We start from the raw sequence: 23,566 nt of genomic DNA, 5'->3' as shown, positions 1-23,566 counted from the left end.
TTAGAGAATGAAGGCCTTAGCTCAGCTCTATTAGAATTCACACTTGTTCCCAGCATGCCTTACGCATGTGTGGTGGCAGCAAGCATTTAACTGATTGAACAAACTAATGGACATTCACATAAGAATAGATTTTTGCAACGTGTCCAAAACAATATTATAGCCTTATAGCCCGCCGTAGCGGGCTATACCGGCTATTAAAGGCCCGCTGCAGCGTTAAAGGCCCGAGCCGAAGGCGAGGGACTTTAACAAAAGCAGCGGGACTTTAATAGCAGTATAGCCCTGCTACGAAGGGCTATCAGGCTATTAGAACATTCTGCCACTAGAGGGCAGAAGGTTCTAACAAATTAAACAAAGGCTTCTCGAAGCTCGAGGAGATTTAAATCCCCTCGAGCTTCGAGAGGCTTTTGTAAAACATTGGAATGTTGCTCTGCGGGCCTTTACCGGCCCGTAGAAGCACGAAGCACTCCATTGTTTACAATGGAGTGCTCCACATTCCAATGTTCTAATACCGTTTAAATAATTGTCCCAGCAGTGAGAATAACACCACCATGTTTGACGGGTTTGTAGTTTGTCTACTGGGGAGACCGTCACCTTTTCAAACACATCACATAATTAGTTATTTCTCCCATCCTACCTGAGTCTGTAACATCTTTAAACATTCTTCAAATATATATATGTACATACAGTTTCTCTTTACTGCGGCATATGTCACAGAACAATATTTTTAAGTAGTGATTGACTGTCTCTTTCACTATAAAATGTGTTTCTTCTCTTCTCTTCTCTCTGTGGGCACTTGAAAGCCGCAGCATGAACACTTTAATTTTCTTACTGGTAACCCCATAACTACGATTCTACTTCAAATAGGCATTAGAAACCCAAAAGAGAGATGGCACAGCCAGTGTACCGAGAGAAGCAGGGCCGCAACCGAGGGAATGACCAAAATAGCACATCACAAGTGAGCAGAAACACAAACCCACAGCCAGAAGCACAGGGACTTTAAAGCTGCCAGAATGGACCATAAGGCAGCAGGATGAAGACCGCCCAGCAAAGCAGGCATATTTCAGTCGAAGCAGTTCACTTCATAGTATACGTAAGTGAACAGTGAAGTGAACCACCAGCGAGTGACAAATTCAAGGCAAGGCCTGTGCCCTCCCCTGAGCAATGAATCATGCCTTCGGCTGTGTGCAACTGCAAGCAAAATGCCTGCCCGGGCCAGGACTTGCCTGGGAGGCTGGAAGGGCAGGGACCTGGCAGGGCCTTCAACTTAACCATTACCCCGACCCCCAGGCCTATCTTGACTGCCCAAGCTGTAGGTGCACTACACGTCAAAGAGGGCAGTGCTTTCATTTGTGCGCGCGCTGCACACCACAGAGACATGGCTGGAAAAATCCGTGGCACACACAGATGACGTTTTTTTTTTTTTTTGCATTACTTCAGTAATTAACACCCGACTTCGAGTCCGAGGAAAGCAAAAGATTTCAATGATGCGGGCAACATCGATTCTTCATGTTGAGCCGGAGCTACCACAGTGACACTACTCTACAGTTATATTGTACTGAGTAAACTGGGCATTGATCAACTGAAAGGCAATCAAACTAATTGTTTTTCAAAAGAAAACTACTTCACCGAGGCCTTAGTCCTCTCTGAGAAACTGAAAGCTCGAGGTTACCCTAAGCGACTTGTTCGCAACGCCCAGAAACGGGCATGGTATTGCCCAAGGGAAACCCTGCTCACACCCAACCCCAAAAAAGAAACCAAAAGAATTGTATGTGTGACCACCTTTTCGGTCATCTCCAACCACGTGCGTAAATCTGTTCTGAAACATTGGCCCATACTGAATGCGGGCAGCCTCAATCTGGAAAGACCATTATTTGCCTTCCGTAAAAATCGCAATTTAAAAGACCACCTAGTGCGCGCTGCAATCCCCAAAAAGACACCTCCTCCAACCCTTAATGCACATTGGGGTCTCACGCCGTTGGTTGGTCACACAAAATGTGGTAATTGTAATTTGTGTGACTTTACATTAGAAGGTAAAACTTTCTCTTTTGGCAACATTGTCATTAACTCTAATGGATTCTCGAACTGCAACACATGTAATGTGATTTATCTGATTCAGTGTCCATGCAACAAGAACTATATTGGTCAAACTACCCAGAAGATCAAAACAAGGATCGGACAACACCGCAGCAGGATTCGCTGTAATGTCCCTAACGCACCACTGGTTGAACATTTCAAACAGGCTAATCACCAGGACAATGAGATTAAATGGACGGTTCTACGAATCATCAAGCTGCCACCAAGAGGTGGCGATCTGGCGCAAATCCTCAATAAAGAGGAGTTGAAACTTATTATTCAGCTTGACACAATCCGCAATGGTCTCAACAGGAATGAGGACTGGCTGTCTCTCATTTAGTCAGTCTGTAACTTAATTGTTGCTCTTTGCCTGTAACAATTGTAAAATTATCTGTATTGTTTAACCTAACAACGTACTGCTTTTTTCTATCACCTTCATCGCTTCCTAATCACTAACACTGACCCAACATGTCCGCCGTTAATCCACTCACGAATTCCCTTCCCAGCACACCTTGCACATCTTGTCACATGACCAAGGCTGGGTTGTCACGTGTCTTCTGGGTTTGTCTTAACCACCAAGCATAGCCCGTCACCGCCAACTTGCGATCGTGCAGTTCACCTTGTTGCTGGTAAGTGCTTGAGTGGCGCGTTCACCCCTTCTCCACGGCCCGGGTCCCTCCTCCTCTAATTCCCGCAATGCGCTTTTCCTCAGGCGGCCCTTGGATTGTCAAGCCGTTACGCTGGGAAGCTGAATAATCCCTTAGCTCCCTCCACACGCCACGGCGAACAAGTGGTGAGTCCCCCTTTCCAATCCTTTATTCCGCTTTCATTTTTTTGTTTGTGATCTCTCGTAATTGCTCCCCTCCTTAGTTTTTCAGCTGTGCCATTAATGGAATTCTCCTGGCCGTTGGATCCCCGCACCCACTTCCTCACTTGGACCTGGGCTTATTAAATTCTAGGAATTGTTCGTCTCCGATTCTGGTTAGTTTCTCGCCGTTATTGCGTTCTCTGTCACCACGTTGACCGGCTCACCCTCCATACTCCCCACATCCTTGACGTTTCGCTGGCTCAATCGCGCACTAGTTCACCGCACAACTATACCACCTTGCGGTCTATCACACGCTCCACTGCGGACTATTACCATCCTTTTGCACGTGTTGACACGCTCTCCGTCGTCTCACAGTCGAATTACTGTGTTTTTACCTCGATCTTCCGCTTAAATTCATTGTTAATTCTCCCCTCTGATAAATGTTCACAAATTGGAATCAATCGATATCCTTCGCTCTAACAACCAGCCTCCCTGGCTTGTACCTCACTGATGGCATGTCGTGCATGACCACTGGCATTATTGATTATTCTCAGTAGTTTTAGGTTTTTAATGTAATTCTCTTTTCTCCCTTATTCTCTCCCCCTTCAAATTTCACAGGAATTGTACTTTCAGGCTTTTATACTCTCTAGTCCTGATGATGATCTATGTATTGTTTGAATAGATCGAAACGTCGTCGACCCTATGTACAAACATGCATGTTAAACGCATATGTTAAAATTGTGCATGACATTGTACTTTCATGAAAGCTTGCCCCTGTATCTCGTATTGGCTACAAGCTTCTCTCTTCAGCCTGATAAATGTTCTATATGTTTGACTGTTTGTACCTTTTGTTTAGTGTGTAAGGACGCAGGACTGTGTCCCACTCTACATTCTAACGTATGTCTAAAAATTACCTTTTTTGATCATTAAAACCTCAATGTCCGGCTGGGCATTGTATAATTATATAGAGCCGATTCTGGTCTATATTTATCGCATATTGTATTGTTTTTGAAGGACCTCCTGTTTTTCAAACTAGCAAGTACCCTGGGTCCTTCCTACCTGACGGGTTCCCCTTGTCAAGTATTAATATAGGCAATCAAACTAAGGCACTTACGATAAACAGGCTCGTAAAACAAGCAATGTGTAAGACTATGAAATGGCAGATTGAAAGTGAAAGCTCTAACATGCCCTGTGCGCAGTGCTTGAAATGGAAAAATAGAAGTGCAGGTACTCTGTAGCAGAGTACCTGCTTCTTTCAGAGAAGTGCCGGTACTCTCAAATTAAAAGTATAGTATGTCTCTTGAGAAGTGCCGGTACTCTCGCTCCCAAAATAAAAAAGTTCCGGTACTCCGGACCGGACCGGACAGTACCGGCCCATTTAAAGCACTGCCTGTGCATGTTAAATTCGTGTATGGCGATTACATTCTAAAATCAACACGTGCTCAACACGGACAAGTGGAACGAGTGCATGGTGGTTTAGGTGAGAAACGCGAGGCAGGTGCCAACCACATTAGTACAGTCGCAGCTCACGGGGAGGGGGGTGTCGCGACGCGCCAGGATTGGCTTTGGGCACGGTTACTGCTCGCCCGCCTGCACATTAGGAGACCGAGGTTTGAGCCTTTGCTCAACGCTCGCTCTCCTAATGGGCATGCGCCAGCCAGAGCAGACACTAGTGCGCATGACTGGGCACGGCGCGAAAATTCGCTCACCTTCCCCACTTATGCGCACTTGTGCTGCTGCCTGTTGCCCCTGGTTCATCTGACAATCATGTCAGTCAGCATGACGCCGGACCGCCCACCCCTTCAGACTCTGAAGGGGGTGGGCGGTCAGACGTCATGCTGACTGACATGATTGTCAGTTCTCCCTCGGCGTCTTTGAACTTAAGTAAACTGATTCAGTTTACTTAAGTTCAAAGACGCTGAGGGAGCTGCGGGCGGTGGGGGCCTACCCCCCAACACCCTAATGGACGCACCGCGGCCTACAGATCCAATACCAAAGTTCCCTCTTGCTTAACATTTGTCATGTCTTTTACTGAGTAGGATGGTGTGTGGGCGTGTAGATGACACCTAATGAGCGCTGCCACGCTCTTGTGTTGCTATACATGGCATGCAAATGTGAATAAAAAGATTTGAACTATAAAATCTCTTTTATGCTGCTTCAGTTATAAATCAAGCAAATAACTAAAGCATCAACATGCGCTAAACTGCGCTTGCGTACTGAGTTGCGTCAGGAAATGGCAGACAGTGCTGGAGCCAGGCACAATGTCCACGGCAACTTGAGTCTATTGTCAAATGTAACATTTGCTGCTTTTACATGCACAGGCTCTGCTGCACTCATGGTCTCACAAATCTGCCGCTGTTCGTGTTTATTTTGTGTTTTTTGTGCTGAGAATCCCGCACCCTCCTTTCAACGCCCATAATAACTCCACATCCCCACCACCGTCCGATGGCTGTACCATCCTCCTCCCTCATGTTGTTTACAAAATGCTTTTTGAAGAAGGGGAAATTGAGCTTTGCATGGTTTTTTCATGTTTTTGTTTCATCACGGGATTGCACTTTCGCTGGACCTGGCTGCGGAATCGAATGAATGCCGCAGCATCCCTCATCAGTGTAGGTACAGGTTTGAATCCTGGCCAGCATCCCTCATCAGTGCAGGTACAGGTTTAAATCCTGGCCAGCATCCCTCATCAGTGTAGGTACAGGTTTGAATCTGGCCAGCATCCCTCATCAGTGTAGGTACAGGTTTGAATCCTGGCCAGCATCCCTCATCAGTGTAGGTACAGGTTTGAATGCTGGCCAGCATCCCTCATCAGTGTAGGTACAGGTTTGAATCCTCGCCAGCATCCCTCATCAGTGTAGGTACAGGTTTGAATCCTGGCCAGCATCCCTCATCAGTGTAGGTACAGGTTTGAATCCTGGCCAACATCCCTCATCAGTGTAGGTACAGGTTTGAATCGTGGCCAGCATCCCTCATCAGTGTAGGTACAGATTTGAATCCTGGCGTGTCCTCTCACCTTTCAGTCAAATGGGTGCCATTGAATTGGATAACTACGAACAGCTGTTATATTGTGCCAAAAGGCTCTATGGGGTGAACATGTTTTTTTTTTAACCAAATGCAAAGGTTGTGTTTAAAACCTAATAGGTCCTGTTGTAGGCATGCTACTCCATTTCAAAAGCTGTGACTGTCATATCTTTAGCTGTGATCAACTTATATTTCTGTACTCGGATTTGTATGTTACTGCACCTTAAAACCCATAGCTCTGTCATCTTAAATAGCGACATTAAATTGGCAGTGTATACCAGATGCTTGTACTTGTGGTTTGCGCAGTCCTGTTCTGGTTTCATGCCTCTCTTTTGGGATTTGCTCCCCCCCCATGAATGGTATTGTGAAAGACAAAAGGTGTTTATCAACTGTGCCTGCTAGAGCTGCAACCTGAGCCTGGCGCACCTTGCCACGTGCAATTTCCCAGATTCCTTCCTTTTAGATGCATTCTAAAACACACAAATGCCATCACATACATCCATTTCACTCTAAAACCAATAAGTAAAAAACATTTACATTACAGCGCCAATAGCTCTAACGTAAAAAATTGCGAAACCTAGTACGTTGCAAATGCTGTTTCCTTTTGGTTCTGGGGACAACTGCCAACAGAGTATCCGAGGAGCGTATGGATGGAGCCGAAATAAACAGTCTGCTCCTAGTCCTCATATAGCATGGCTCTTTATGGTGAAAGGCTCTGTGAGTCAGCGTGAGTCCTTAAACAGGACTCTCTCCTTGATGTAGAGCTAAGGGGCATATCAACAACAATTAGAGATAAACATCGCTAAGGGTGTTTAGCGATGTTTATCCTCTCGCTGGATTTCATCGCAGTGATAGCGCTGTATCAACAATGCTTTTCACAACGGCAATAAGAAATTCAGCGATAGCGGGGAAAACGCCGTTTTGCATGGAACATCGCTGGTTCTCTAGCGATGTTCCCTGCAAAACGGCGATAACCTTGCTGATACGACCCTGTGGTCATACCAGCATGATCCACCCCCTACGTTAAGCATAGGTAAGTCAGGATTTTAGCAGACGTTAGTTTTTGGCAAAAACCGCTGTTTTCGCCAAAATCTAACGTGTGCTAAAATCCTGTGGGCTGCCTTGTAAATATCGCGATGTGAACATCAGCGATATTTTACAAGGTAGTCCATCCGGGGTATGCCCAGTGACGCCCACTTTGCATCTCATTAGAGATGCAAAGGGAGGCGTCGAGAAAAAGGGTACTAACATGCGATTATGCATGATAACACCCTCTTGTAAATAGGGAGATAGTTTTATCTCCACTTTTTTGGCTTTTTAAGCCAAAAAAGCGGAGACAAAGCCCTTGTTAATATGCCCCTAAAGAAGTTCTTTCAGATGCTACTGGATATGACTCCTGTTTGGCAGTTTCAAAATAAGCCGAGCTCTCGCATTCTGAATTAACTGCTTGTCTTCTTCTCTTGAATGTTATGCTTCCCAGTGTATTTAGTTGTATTTTACAAAGGGAATAGAGTCATGTAAGAGGTGGAATGGACAGTCGTGAAAGAGGTGGAAAGTGACAGAAGGAAAGGAGGAAAGAGCAGAAAACAAATGTAGATTGAGGAGATAAGAGGAAAGTAGAAAAGAACGAGGTGGTGGCCACTGATGCTGGTCAAAGATACAGAAGATGATGTGGAAGATGAGATGCTTGAGAAAGGAAGAATGGTGCGAGCGGGATGAAAATCTGGGGTAAGAGGGTGGGAAAGATTGGGAATGCAATATTGGTGGAAGGATAGAAGGAGGTGCAGTGGATGGTAGCAATGAACAAGATGTTGATGGAAGGAAAGATGTTGAGAGAAGGAATAATACAATTTTGGGACGAATATGTTGCAAAAGTAAGAATGGGGGTGCAGAGTAGCATAAAAGCAATGGAAGATACACCCCCCTACAATGAACTGGTACTGCCCTCCTACACCTATGTTGGTCATCTCTGGCTTGAATGTCAAAACGGTAATGCAATGAAAGTCTTCCTCCCAGAGATATGTCAATGCATTGCTGCTCAGGGGAAGTGCTGAGAATTCTTCCAGCTTCTGAGTATCCACTTACAGGGTTTGATGAGATGGCAAACGTTTGGAGAGAAAGAATTGAGTCCGCAGGACTTGGAGAGTTGTAGGCAGAACTGATGTGGACAATAGAAGCTAGGGGGAGCAAACAAGTTTAGATAATTAGTATTATTGCTTCCTGTGATGTCCCCTCTTGTAATATCTCTTTGGGTCTATGCTGGACATGGGACTGTGAGGGACGGGGGCGAGCAAACTGTATCTTCCTCTTGTGCAGCAAAATCCCAGCACCTTTGGTGAAAGAAACTGGTACAGAGCAAATCAAAGTCCTTGAAGGTGCAAATTCTTGTTTGTAAGGTCTTCTCCAATGTTAAGAAACCACTAGGAAGCATTCAATTCAATGCTCAAAGGCATTTGCCTCTAAGCTGGAAGTCTTCTTCTTTCTTTTAGAGTTTTATATAGCGTGAACTAGACCCGAGACATGGGGTATCAGAGCACTTTACATGAGCACCAGTTACGTTACAGAAGGACACATCCATTTTTGTAAGGCACAAGGAGATAAAGTGATTTGCCCAGAATCACAGGATATAGAGCGTCGTTGTCAAGACTCGAACCCGGTTCCCCAGCTTCGAGATCTACTGCTCTAGCCGCAAGGCTACATCCTCTCCCCTATCATATGCAAAGGGAAAAAACTGTCTTTTCCCAGCACTGCCGTTACCTTCCTTTGAGAGGGTGGCCCTGTTGTCTGGCTGGGTGCCCCCTGGCACACTCCCCTCTGGCTTGATGGTGACCGGCTTTTTAACTACCTTCATTAATTAATGATGCAAGGACATATCGTTAAGATGAGCTTTAGTTAACCTGCAAACCTATAATATGTTCCATTCAGTTAATTCTCCAATATGTAAAGTGGGGGAGGTCACAGTGGCTGTTCACTGGAGTTTCTTACACAATTGTTTCCAAATGGTATGTGAAAGGACCTCTGCTTACAAACGGTCTATGGAAGGACCTCTGCCTATAAACGGTGTATGGAAGGACCTCTGCCTACAAACGGTCTATGGAAGAACCTCTGCCTACAAACGGTCTATGGAAGGACATCTGCTTACAAACGGTCTATGGAAGGACCACTGCTTACTAACGGTCTATGGAAGGACCTCTGCTTACAAACGGTCTATGGAAGGACCTCTGCTTACAAACGGTGTATGGAAGGACCTCTGCTTACAAACGGTATATGGAAGGACCTCCGCTTACAAACTGTATATGGAAGGACCTCTGCTTACAAACGGTATATGGAAGGACCACTGCTTACAAACGGTCTATGGAAGGACCTCTGCTTACAAACGGTCTATGGAAGGACCTCTGCTTACAAACGGTCTATGGAAGGACCTCTGCTTACAAACGGTCTATGGAAGGACCTCTGCCTACAAACGGTCTATGGAAGGACCTCTGCCTACAAACGGTCTATGGAAGGACCACTGCTTACAAACGGTCTATGGAAGGACCTCTGCTTACAAACGGTATATGGAAGGACCTCTGCTTACAAACGGTATATGGAAGGACCTCTGCTTACAAACGGTATATGGAAGGACCTCTGCTTACAAACGGTATATGGAAGGACCTCTGCCTACAAACGGTCTATGGAAGGACCTCTGCCTACAAACGGTCTATGGAAGGACCTCTGCCTACAAACGGTCTATGGAAGGACCTCTGCTTAGAAACGGTGTATGGAAGGACCTCTGCTTAGAAACGGTCTATGGAAGGACCTTGGAAGGACCTCTGCTTACAAACGGTATATGGAAGGACCTCTGCTTACAAAACGGTCTATGGAAGGACCTCTGCCTACAAACGGTAAATGAAAGGACATCTGCTTACAAACGGTCTATGCAAGGACATCTGCTTACAAAAGGTCTATGGAATGACCTCTGCTTACAAACGGTCTATGGAAGGACCTCTGCTTAAAAACGGTCTATGGAAGGACCTCTGCTTACAAACGGTCTATGGAAGGACCTCTGCTTACAAACGGTCTATGGAAGGACCTCTGCTTACAAACGGTCTATGGAAGGACCTCTGCCTACAAACGGTATATGGAAGGACCACTGCTTACAAACGGTCTATGGAAGGACCTCTGCTTACAAACGGTATATGGAAGGACCTCTGCTTACAAACGGTATATGGAAGGACCTCTGCTTACTAACGATATATGGAAGGACCTCTGCTTACAAACGGTCTATGGAAGGATCTCTGCCTACAAACGGTCTATGGAGGGACCTCTGCTTACAAACGGTCTATGGAAGAACCACTTCTTCCAAATGATATATGGAAGGACCTCTGCTTACAAACGGTAAATGGAAGGACATCTGCTTATACACGGTGTATGGAAGGACCTCTGCTTACAAACGGTCTATGGAAGGACCTCTGCCTACAAACGGTATATGGGAGGACCTCTTCCTACAAACGATATATGGAAGGACCACTGCTTACAAATGATATATGGAAGGACCACTGCTTACAAGGAATTATACAATTTTGGGGCGAATATGTTGCAAAAGTAAGAATGGGGGTGCAGAGTAGCATAAAAGCAATGGAAGATACACCCCCCTACAATGAACTGGTACTGCCCTCCTACACCTATATTGGTCATCTCTGGCTTGAATGTCAAAACGGTAAAGCAATGAAAGCCTTCCTCCCAGAGATATGTCAATGCATTGCTGTTCAGGGGAAGTGCTGAGAATGCATCCAGCTTCTGAGTATCCACTTACAGGGGTTTGCTGTGATGAGATGGCAAACGTTTGGAGAGAAAGAATTGAGTCTGTAGGACTTTGAGAGTTGTAGGCAGAACTGACTTGGACAATAGTAGCTAGATGGAGCAAACAAGTTTAGATAATTAGTATTATTGCTTCCTGTGATGTCCCCTCTTGTAATATCACTTTGGGTCTATGCTGGACATGAAACTGTGAGGGACAGGGGCGAGCAAACTGTATCTTCCTCTTGTGCAGCAAAATCCCAGCACGTTTGGTGAAAGAAACTGGTACAGAGCAAATCAAAGATCTTGAAGGTGCAAATTCTTGTTTGTAAGGTCTTCTCCAATGTTAAGAAACCACTAGGAAGCATTCAATTCAATTCAATGCTCAATGGCATTTCCCTCTAAGCTGGAAGTCTTCTTCTTTCTTTTAGAGTATTATATAGCGTGAACTAGACCCGAGACATCGGGTATCAGAGCGCTTTACATAAGCACCAGTTACGTTACGGAAGGACACATCCATTTTTGTAAGGCACAAGGAGATAAAGTGATTTGCCCAGAATCACATGATATTGAGCGTCGTTGTCGAGACTCGAACCCGGTTTCCCAGCTTCGAGGTCGACTGCTCTAGCCGTAAGGTTACATCCTCTCCCCTATAATATGCAAAGAGAAAAAACTGTCTTTTCCCAGCACTGCCATTACCTTCCTTTGAGAGGGTGGCCCTGTTGTCTGGCTGGGTGCCCCCTGGCACTCTCTCCTCTGGCTTGATGGTGACCAGCTTTTTAACTACCTTCACTAATTAATGATGCAAGGACATATCGTTAAGATGAGCTTTAGTTAAACAGCAAACATATAATATGTTCCATTCACTTAATTCTCCACTATGTAAAGTGGGGGAGGCCACAGTGGCTGTTCACTGGAGTTTCTCACACAACTGTTTCCAAATGGTCTATGGAAGGACCTCTGCTTACAAACGGTCTATAGAAGGACCTCTGCCTACAAACGGTGTATGGAAGGACCTCTGCCTACAAACGGTATATGGAAGGACCTCTGCTTAGAAACGGTATATGAAAGGAAATCTGCTTCCAAACTGTGTATGGAAGGACCGCTGCTTACAAACGGTCTATGGAAGGACCTCTGCCTACAAACGGTATATGGAAGGACCACTGCTTACACACGGTATATGAAAGGACCTCTTCCTACAAACGGTCTATGGAAGGACCTCTGCTTACAAACGGTATATGGAAGGACCTCTGCTTACAAACGGTATATGGAAGGACCTCTACTTACAAACGGTCTATGGAAGAACCTCTGCTTATAAACGGTCTATGGAAGGACGTCTGCTTACAACACCTCTGCTTACAAACGGTATATGGAAGGATCTCTGCTTACAAACGGTATACGGAAGGACCTCTGATTACAAACGGTATACGGAAGGACCTCTGATTACAAACGGTATACGGAAGGACCTCTGCTTACAAACGGTCTATGGAAGGACCTCTGCTTACAAACGGTCTATGGAAGGACATCTGCTTACAAATGGTCTATGGAAGGACATCTGCTTACAAACTGTATATGGAAGGACCTCTGCTTACAAACGGTCTATGGAAGGACCTCTGCTTACAAACGGTATATGGAAGAACCTCTGCTTTCAAACGGTATATGGAAGGACCTCTGCTTACAAACGGTCTATGGAAGGACCTCTGCTTACAAACGGTCTATGGAAGGACCACTGCTTACAAACGGTCTATGGAAGGACCTCTACTTACAAACGGTATATGGAAGAACCTCTGCTTACAAACGGTATACGGAAGGACCTCTGCTTACAAATGGTATATGGAAGGACCTCTTTCTACAAACGGTCTATGGAAGGACCTCTGCTTACAAACGGTCTATGGAAGGATCTCTGCTTACAAACGGTATATGGAGGGACCTCTGCTTCTAAACGGTCTATGGAAGGACCTCTTCCTACAAACGGTCTATGGAAGGACCTCTGCTTACAAACGGTCTATAGAAGGACATCTGCTTACAAATGGTATATGGAAGGACCTCTTCCTACAAACGGTCTATGGAAGGACCTCTGCTTACAAACGGTCTATGGAAGGATCTCTGCTTACAAACGGTATATGGAGGGACCTCTGCTTCTAAACGGTCTATGGAAGGACCTCTGCTTACAAACGGTCTATGGAAGGACCTCTGCTTACAAACGGTCTATAGAAGGACATCTGCTTACAAACGGTATATGGAAGGACCTCTGCTTACAATATTTCGCTGTTGCCACTTCTGTTTTTGCTGGTATAAGATGCTCTGGGCGCTGTGCCACTGCCACTCAGTGCCACAGCGCGAATGCTCCCTGTGTAAATATGACATGTGAATTGGTATATCCATGATTGGCTTATTTGGTTTACCTGTTAGTCCCTAGTAGCGTGGCCTGTGTGCGCCCAGGGCTGGTAAACCAAATGCTGCTGGTGGGCTTGCAGCTCTGTTTTGCGTCACCCACAGAAGCAGCTTGTAAAGTGTGTCTCAGACCTGCCACTGCAGAGTCTGTGTGCAGTCCAGAACTGCCATCTTGGCTGTGAAGTGCACCCACTTTCCAGCACCTGAACCTTCCCTTGGCATCATGTAAGCCTCCCCTATGGTAGGGTGCATTGTATGTGTAAGGTAGGACATGCCTTGGTGTGTGTAGCATGTCCTGGTAGTGAATTACACCCAATTTCGTTTTTCACTACTGTAAGGCTACCTGTTCTCCATAGCCCAGAATGGGCAGTTTGACTATTACATTCTATAGTCCTAACTGACCCAAGGAACATGGTAGAAAAACGAATTTAGTATGCCTGAGTTCAGAATATTAAAATTCATCTTTTAGTAAAGTTTATTTTTATATTCTGTGTTTGAAAATACCACTTTTAGAAAGTAGGGATTTTCTTGCCTAAGCATTTCAGTGTGCTCTGCTGTTATATGTATTGGCGGTCTGGTTTTGGAGGGACAGGGCAGGCTGAGTCAGCCCTGGGTTGAATAGAGAGATCTGCATTGGAGTATGGGGAGGGGTAGCTCCTGGACCTGATTAGGGCTGTGCCTGGCAAGGTGAATGCTGGCTCCACCTCCCGCTGTGCGTCTGATGGCAGACCCCCTCTTTCTGAAAGGATGGATGCAGCCTGGTAAACAAAGTGCTCCAGTACTGGGCAGAACTGGTTCTGGCTGGGTTCAGTGACTTGTAGCTTCTTAGAACAAAGACTTTTGGGGCATAAATAACTGTGCTGAAACCCCTACAATTGGTATTGCTCCTGGACAACAAGACGAACCTCTGTCCGTGTAACTATAGGAATCTGCAGGAGGTGACTATCCTTGTGCTTGTGTGCTGTTTCTTGGATTGGCCTGCAGTGGTTACCATTGGACTTGGAAGAAGAGGGAAAAGGACTTTGAAGGAACTTTTATTTATCTTCCTACAGCAATCACCGAAGGGCTAGGAGTGAGCTAGCCTCCTGCTGAAGTCTCAGGCACATCAGACTTCACCACCAGCCACCAGTTTCCTCCTGGCGAGGATTTCTATCTGCAGGTGAGGCTCCTGTGAGTTCCAGGGCCTCTAGTTCTACTACAGAGAAGAGAGTGCTGAAATCGTCGCTTACGCCCGTTTGCGAGCCGCTGCAGCTGAAAGAGCACGGAAAATCATCACGCTGCTACTGCTGAGGGCTCGCTACCGGAGATCATCGCACGTTTGCGGGCTGCCAAATGCTCGCTAACCCAAAGATTATTGCATCGCACGTTTGCGGGCTGCCAAAGGCTCGCTAACCCAAAGATCATCGCATCGCACGTTTGTGGGCTGTCAAGTGCTCGGTAACCAAAGATCATCGCATCACGACATCGTAGCGCGGATGCCGGGCGTCCGCCATTTTCATTGCATCAGGATTTTCGCTCCCTCGCGGAGCGCCATTTCTTCACATCGCAACCCGATCGCACATGCAACAGGATCGTCGCATCGTCTCCTCCCTCGCGGCAAGGAGTCATCTCATCAGCGGCTTAGCGTGCAGAAGTTTGTCGCTTTGTCTCCGCACGCATCAGCAGATTGGCGCATCGTCTCCTCCCTCGTGGCAAAGATTCATCGCATCACCGGCCTTGCGTGCAGAAAATCATCGCTACAGCTACTTTGCGACATTTTGTTGGTTTTGCTACGAAATCCAGGTACTTTGTAAGTAAAAAGGTCGCAGAGACCACTGCTTTGAACTGAACTCCTCTTTGCACACTTTGAACTATTTTTGCAGCATTTCAAGAGTAATTCTTTTTTCAGTATTATCGCTTTTTACCGTTATTGGTCTTGTGTTAAATCTATATATAAAGATACTTATTTTTTTATAACTACTTGTGTGGTGTCCCTTTATAGTGTTCCTCACTGTGTTAGGTCATAAATGCTTCACACACTGACTCTGAGATAAGCCTAGCTGCTTGTGCTACGTTACCACAGGGTTGAGCAGGGGTTATCAAAGGGTGTAGCCCTTTAATATTCTAATTGGGACAATGGCGGGCCTCTCTTGCCGCACCTCACACCAGTTCCAGTAATAGTTGTGCAATCAACCCCAAGCGCCAGCCGTTGAGCAGCGTCACTGTGTTCCAGATCAACAAAGATTAAGAATAGGTGGGGGTGCACAGTTCAGAAAGTCCAAGAGGCAGGTGGTAAAAAATAAATAACTTCTTTATTTCAACTGTTAGAGAATTCATCTTTTATAAAAGGTCCAGCCAACGCGTTTCATTCCCGCAAGGGGAACTTCATCAGGGCTGCAACATGACAAGACAACATATATATCACATTCAAATCATAAGACACAGGACCGACAAAACAAACAGATAAATATTAAAACATTAGCTTCAAGGAAACCGACAGACAGAAAAATAAACATCAGACATTTAACTAGTACATAGACCATTGCATAACAAATCGCACAACTGCATCTAAGCAAAAAATCTGAAATTTGTATGGAGAGAAGTATGGCAATGTATCCTGAACAACTGTCAGTACATCATGATTGTACATCAGGAAATATACTCTTTCTATTATTTCCTTTTTTAAGAAGCATACTTCACGTACCCGTGTTTCCATTACACACTCATTTCCATGATTCATAAAACATATCTCAAACCAATATACATGACCAACTGGCAGAATGATCAATCTCTATATTCTTTATGTGGTCATGAGGAGACTACTCTCTGCATATTCCATATGTGGCCATAAAGAGACTGGGGCAAGGAAAGAGGGAGAGAGTAGCTTACTAGGTCTGATGCCTTTCAAAATTCAATGAGATGGCCATCTCTCAAAGTTTTTACATGATTCAAAACAGTAATATTGTATATAACGGTTGAGCATAATCACTCAATTGCAAGTGGATTCCAACAAATAGATGAATAAAAGCATACCTTAGGTTTCTAAATTTCCTGTCTCCGTATACTTTCAAATCATTCATAGGATGCAGTGTATTGCACTTGCACCTACAATCCCTATGAGAGAGTATAATGTCTAATGTTAAACTATAATATTTAAAGGCCAATGTCCAACATATCCTAGAACTAGGCAAGCGAAAAAAGGTTTTAAAAGTAAATTATGAAAACCAAAAAACAAAAGTGTATCAGCCAAGAGGTACCACTAAAAAACGGCATGCATCATATTCCTGGTAATATCATCACCCTGCTATCACTGGTATAAAGGGTGGGAGGCGCTGCATAGGCACTCAACTTGCTATTCACACGGAAATAGAGTTTGTCAAATTTCACAGCGGTCACTCCATAACCGCCCAAAAAAAACACAACTCCCATCATACACTGTGCTTAGTCAAATGCTCAATTCAGGCCATACTATAAGTTAATTTTCTAAGAGCTAACGCTAACCTTAATCCTTAGTATTGCGCACTATAAGTATGCCATCATCGGACCACCAAAGGCATGGAGGTTTCTCCATTTGAGGAGGGTATATGGACAATAAGACGCTAATCTGTTCGTAGGAGGTGTGATACTCCGTATCTGAAATAAGTAAAAACGGGAATATCGAAACGGCCCGACATTAAATTTCAAGTCCGAGACATAGAAAGCAGTAGCGTATTCAAACCGTGGAAGAAACAGTATAACATGCATTGGCATAGCCAATAGGTCTCGCTTTTGGGACCTTATAAGTATTTAGTTATGCAGCACAATATCCTTGGTGCAACAACATCATCTGTTGCATGGGTAAACACTTATAAGGTTGAACATTATCTCTTAATATTTTTTTACGTACATTTTAGCACCCCACACATGGGTAGCAGGGCGTAGCTTCCATTGGTGAGGCAGGTGCAGTGACACCAGGGTAGGGAAATCTTCAGACCACTGATCCCTGATTATTGATGTATTTTGTCATTGAAACAGCAGCCAGGGGGGAAATGTCCTTCCTTGTGATGTAGCGCCTAAAGAGTTGAAAATTGTAGGGGTGCGCCATATTCACTGTTAGTTGGCACCCGCATATAACCAAATGTATACTCAGGTATTTCGTGTGAAATGTATTAAGAAATGTATAAGCTGTATCGATTTAATATAGAAGTGTTAGCAATGTGCAATTATATTGTGAAGGTATTCAGTAAAATGCATAGTGTTTAGTTTGTATAAATGCAATGTGAGGTTAAATGTGTAACATGGTAAAACGCTCATGTAGGTCGCTTAAGAGACACACATGGAAGAGAAGGTATTAATGTCAATAGTGTGATTTAGTACTGTATGTGTAACTGAGTAGAGGCCGGGCTCAGGGAGGGGTTGAGGAAGTTTTCAGGCATAGGGGTCAGTCTTTAGGGATCAGGGTGGGGGGTTGGGGTCAGGGTAGTTTTTAGAACATGGAGCTCAGATTTAGGGCTCGACTGAGGGAACGGGCAGTTTCAGCGCTCGGGCAGTTTTAGGGCTCAGGGCAGGGGACTGGGTTAGGGAAGTTTTTAGGACGTGGAGGCCAGTTTTAGGGGTTGGTGCTGGGGAGACAGTTTTCAGGGCTGGGGCAGTAGCAGGGATCAAGGTCTGGGAACGGGCAAGTTTTAAATACGTGGGGTTGAGTTTTAGGGCTCAGTGCAGGAAGGCTGGGGTGTGATTTTTACCACGCATATCCTTTACCAATTACGTCTTAATCACGAAATTGCATGGTAAAGATATGCATGGTAAAGGAATGAGTTGTTGAGACACATTCGTTGTTGGATCAGCGCTGCAGAGGCAATTGTGGTTTAGCCATGCGTGCTTCTGTCATACAACCTATTTCACACAATGGTTCACACTGGTACCACCCTCATGCCCACTGTTTTCCACCAGCTTCTAATGTTGCTGCCCCATGTTTCAACCTTTTTTTGTGCTCAACTGATGCCTGTTCATTCCTCAAATCACAAACCTCAGGTCCTTCAATTGTGTCTTCTGAGTAACTCTGCGCCTTTTCCTTACTCCCATCACCAACCCGCCTGCTACAACCATACTTTACAAAAAAGCCCTGTCTTGTTTTATTTGTTTGGTCAGGTGTTTCAACTTTTTCCATTCCACACCCAATAATGGAGACCATGGTAAAGAGAACCTTTTGTAAGAGTCTGTCAGTGGAATCAGCAGGGTGAAGCATGTGCGCTTGACCCGCTGCATCAAAATAGTCAGTGTTCCATAAGCCCAGTGACTAACGCCATAGTAGTATATTATTATTATTCTTTGTATCTCTTTTACTTTACAGAGTGCTTCTGAAGGCCCAGGGATGACGTTTCTCTGCAGTATCATATGAGCACAGAGTCAAGGAAAACAAATCCTATCAAAGCCAAAAGGTCTGGGTTTATTGTGCATTTAGCGAGGAGGAGACACATGTAGGAAAGGACAGGGAGGCTATAGCTGTAAATTAGCCACACATGCAGGTGAATGCAAGCATTCAAGGAGAGGACGACAGACAACCAATAGCTTCACGTAACAGAAGAATACTCAACTGGACTGAGCTGAGGCATAATTGACAATGGCTGGTCAAAGAAAGCCAATGGTTGAAAGGATTAGATCCAAAGACCAATCCATGTAAATTGTTTGCAATAGGTTTATTTAACAGCTGTACTGTCAAAACCCAAACCTAAAAACTTCGGAGTTTGCTATCCTGCTTCGTATGGAAATCCGAATACACTTTATTGATAAAAATGCTAATTTGTCCAAAGAACCAAGTTGTGTTTGCGAAAAAATGAGAAAGGCTTAACACAATTTTACAGCAGCTTACTCGTCTACCAAGCTTAAGGCTACTTGTACCTAATGAAAAAATGTTTTCCAAGTCCCAGCAGAGTCATTTCACTGGTACTCCCTGCTTGCACAGAGGGTTTAGACATTTTAAACCCACTGCTCATGAGCAGCATTCACAGAAGTAAACTTGTTCGTTAGACCCTCAGAAGGGTGTCTGCGTCATTGGATATTTACTGGTGAGTAAGTCTTGGAACCATTCCTATCCAAATAACCTACATAAGATCAACCTGGAAATTCACCCTTACCTAAGGGCATATTAAAGAATTCATGTCATTAAAGAGAAACTGGTGAGCAGGTACATGCAATGTCGGCCAAACTGTATTAATTATGGTAAATTATCCACTTATTTACAAGAACACTTCCTGATAAACATATCAGGGGGATTTTTTTCCCTAATGTGATTTATAAGTAGTTTCTGATTTTGGGAGCAAATCTTTACAATGATTGCTGCTGTTTTATAGCTTTTTGAAGTTTCTAGTTTCAACATAAAGGGTATGTTAAATGCGCAACATGTGTACGCCAACAGACCTTATGATGTTTTTGCCAGTTAACTTGCGGAGTGGTGACTTCTGGACATGTTGACTAGATGAGCTATCTTGAAGAAGCGGACTTCCTGGCCACTTACCTGACGCTACATTTTGACCTGGTAGTCACATGCGGATATGTGCATGAAACTCAGGAATTTGGAGAAGTATAACAGAACATCAGGAATGATAAAAACAAAACTGTTTACATTTCTCACATACAGCCACTTATTACAAATAGTCCATATGAAATAATGCACACTCACATTGTTGTGATGTAGAACCTGAAGTACCCTGTTTACATTATTTAGGGCGTGTACTCTCGTCGAACCACGTTCTGTGGGCTATAAAAAAAGAAGTAAAAGTAAGCTTTACATAAACATTTTTTAAAACAATTAATTCGCATATTACGGAATTAATTAGGAAAAGAATGCGGGAGAGTAAAACAGTTTGGGAAAAATGAAAGAAGCTAACGTGGGCTGCGCAGGATGATTAACCTCTGAAGAGACAAGAAGCCAGGCTCAAGAGAAGGACATCAGCTTTTCTCTGCACAATAATAAGTAATGTCCGTACAATTCACAGAGAAATATACAGAGCGATAATGAGAACAACAATAACAAAAACTTTTCCATTATCAAAGAGAAGTTAATAAAATGTTACTCCAAATATCAATTAATCTTTTTTCGTGAAAAGAAAACTTTACGATTTTAATGCACGTTTTCCAAGTCTGATTCTTCAGCAACAAAATTCTGTCTTAATGATTTGTTTCCATTTGACTAGGTCTTTCTCCATCCACACATGTCTACCTAGACTTCCTGCTGTTCAGAAATAATATTCCGCTTTGGCTATGAGTGAATTTATCATCCAGAGATATGTTGCTAAAAGCGTAACCCTGAAACGCGTTGAACATTATCTCTTAACATTTTTTTACGTACATTTTAGCACCCCACACATGGGTAGCAGGGCGTAGCTTCCATTGGTGCGGCAGGTGCAGTGACACCAGGGCAGGGAAATCTTCAGACCACTGATCCCTGATTATTGATGTATTTTGTCATTGAAACAGCAGCCAGGGGGGAAATGTCCTTCCTTGCACAAGGGAACCTGAAAAACTGGCTATGAACCTATGACACTGAGACGTACTAAGCGCTATACACATGTTAAAACAAGCATTGGCATAGCCAATAGGTCTCGCCTTTGTGCCCTTATAAGTATTTAGTTATTCAGCACAATATCCTTGGTGCAGCAACATCAACTGTTACATGGCTAAACACTTATAAGGTCCCAAAGGCGAGACCTATTGGCTATGCCAATGCTTGTTTACTAAAGAATGTGCTTGAAACATGCGAGAGAGGAGCCCAAACGGAACAAAAAAGGATCAGGCTAAATGAGGGTAGACTAATAAAAGTACTCTCTTAAAGGATTTATATTTTCTGTTCTTTCAATAGTTTAGTACTTTGAAGCAGTAGGGCGGAAACTAACGAGTTTGGGTACAGGGAGTTGATTATTCAAATTACGTTCGTACATTATCTGAACCCATTAATATTGTACGCTTTCGGGAAAACTCCCAGAGCTTTTTTAATTATGTTTACAAATTCAGTTGCACCCACAAAAAAGTAATATAAGCTTGAAGCAAGAAGATTAATAAATATAGACATATAGCATGATACGTGAGGCTTTTCAAAAAGTAACTCATGACATTGTAAAACGTGACCACACAGCATGATATATGAGGATTCAGATTAAGGTCACCTCATATAGTTTTTCTTATTCTTTCTCCAAGAAAGAATTGTATTTATCTGGCCTTGGGGGTACAACAGGTTGCTCTCATCTGATCAGGAAGCAACGTGTCTTTTAAAACAAGGTCTAAGAACTTATTCGTTCTGGAAATCTTTCCGACACGACTAAGATATCTGTTAATGACAAGACGAATAAGCCTTGAGGAAGTTACGTTTAGTAACGAAACACGTGTCGGCTGCCTGCATTAGTTCTTCGGGATCAAAGTGAAGAAGAATATGCAACAATACTGCTTACACATTGTATTATGTTTTGTTGACAAGAATTGTATTGAGAGAAACTTTATCCAACGAGACATTAAATCATCAAATGAATGCAATATTCTGATGTTCTCTTTCTACATAAAGACCCAAGCAGTGTTCATTTCACAAATCAGTAGTCAGGACACTTTAAACAGGTCAGGACTGGGAATCTACTCCCTTAATAGCACATGCTGTTATGATACTAAATATTGGAGTGCCGGGGTAAAAGTAGTTTTGAAAAATTCTTGACAACGAATTCCATTGGAACCTACGTTGAGCCAACATCTGTGGCAGTGGGATGTTACTGTTACCTTGAGGGGCACCGACATTACACAAATAAGAATCTGGCCAGAAATAACTAGCACGAACTAAGACTTTTTGTAGGATTGGAGGTGCAACTGTCGAAACCACCACTACCTTTGCTGTATCATAGTATATGAAAGGACATCTGCTTACAAACGGTATATGGAAGGACTACTGCTTCAAAATGATATATAGAAGGACTACTGCTTACAAACGGTATATGGAAGGACCTCTTCCTACAAACGGTATATGTAAGAACCTTTGCTTACCTACGGTCTATGGAAGGACCTCTGCTTACAAACGGTCTATGGAAGGACTTCTGCTTACAAACCGTATATGGAAGGACCTCTACTTACAAACGGTCTATGGAAGGACCTCTTCCTACAAACGGTCTATGGATGGACCTCTGCTTACAAACGGTATATGGAAGGACCTCTGCTTACAACAGGTCTATGGAAGGACCTCTGCTTACAAACGGTCTATGGAAGGACCTCTGCTTACAAACGGTCTATGGAAGGACCTCTGCTTACAAACGGTCTATGGAAGGACCTCTGCTTACAAACAGTATATGGAAGGACCTCTGCTTACAAACGGTCTATGGAGGGACCTCTTCCTACAAACGGTCTATGGAAGGACTTCTGCTTACAAACGGTCTATGGAGGGACCTCTTCCTACAAACGGTCTATGGAGGGACCTCTGCTTACAAACGGTAAATGGAAGGACCTCTGCCTACAAACCGTCTATGGAAGGACCTCTGCTTACAAACAGTAAATGGAAGGACCTCTGCTTACAAACGGTATATGGAAGGACCTCTGCTTACAAATGGTCTATGGAAGGACCTATGCTTACAAACGGTATATGGAAGGACCTCTGCTTACAAACGGTATATGGAAAGACCACTGCTTACAAACGGTATATGGAAGGACCTCTTCCTACAAACGATATATGGAAGGACATCTGCTTACCAACGGTATATGAAAAGTCCTCTGCTTGCAAACGGTATATGGAAGGACCTCTGCTTACAAACGGTATATGGAAGGACCTCTTCCTACAAATGGTATATGGAAGGACCTCTTACTACAAACAGTATATGGAAGGACCTCTGCTTACAAACGGTATATGGAAGGACCTCTGCTTACAAACGGTACATGGAAGGACCTCCGCTTACAAACGGTACATGGAAGGACCTCTGCTTACAAACGGTATATGAAAGGTCCTCTGCTTGCAAACGGTATATGAAAGGACCTCTGCTTACAAACGGTATATGGAAGGACCTCTTCCTACAAATGGTATATGGAAGGACCTCTTCCTACAAATGGTATATGGAAGGACCTCTTCCTACAAACGGTATATCGAAGGACCTCTGCTTACAAACGGTCTATAGAAGGACCTTTGCTTTCAAACGGTCTATGGAAGGACCTCCACTTACAAATGGTCTATGGAAGGACTTCTGCCTACAAACGGTCTATGGAAGGACCTCTGCTTACAAACGGTATATGGAAGGACCTCTGCCTACAAACAGTATATGGATGGACCTCGGCTTACAAACGGTATAGGTAAGGACCTCTGCTTACAAACGGTCTATGGAAGGACCACTGCTTACAAACGGTATATGGAAGGACCTCTGCTTACAACCGGTCTATGGAAGGACCTCTGCTTACAAACGGTCTATGGAAGGACCTCTACTTACAAACGGTATATGGAAGGACCTCTGCTTACAAACGGTATATGGAAGGACCCCTGCTTATGAATGGTATATGGAAGGAACACTGCTTCCA

The 23,566-nt window shown here is 44.0% G+C and overlaps 1 long non-coding RNA gene across 1 annotated transcript in view; it reads right to left on the bottom strand.

Moving 5' to 3' along the window:
• The window catches only part of LOC146869517 (uncharacterized), a 73,537-nt gene that overhangs the window by 17,068 nt on the left and 32,903 nt on the right, over positions 1-23,566 (bottom strand). The window contains exon 2 of the long non-coding RNA XR_014981431.1: positions 19,716-19,793. This is a non-coding gene — a long non-coding RNA (uncharacterized LOC146869517). The remainder of the gene's footprint in view (positions 1-19,715; positions 19,794-23,566) is intronic.

This window comes from Triturus cristatus, chromosome 1_1 (genome assembly GCF_964204655.1).
Source record: "Triturus cristatus chromosome 1_1, aTriCri1.1, whole genome shotgun sequence".
Classification (NCBI taxonomy): Eukaryota; Metazoa; Chordata; class Amphibia; order Caudata; family Salamandridae; genus Triturus; species Triturus cristatus.
Note: the sequence above shows the minus strand (reverse complement) of the source record. Positions and strands in the feature narration are given on the sequence as shown.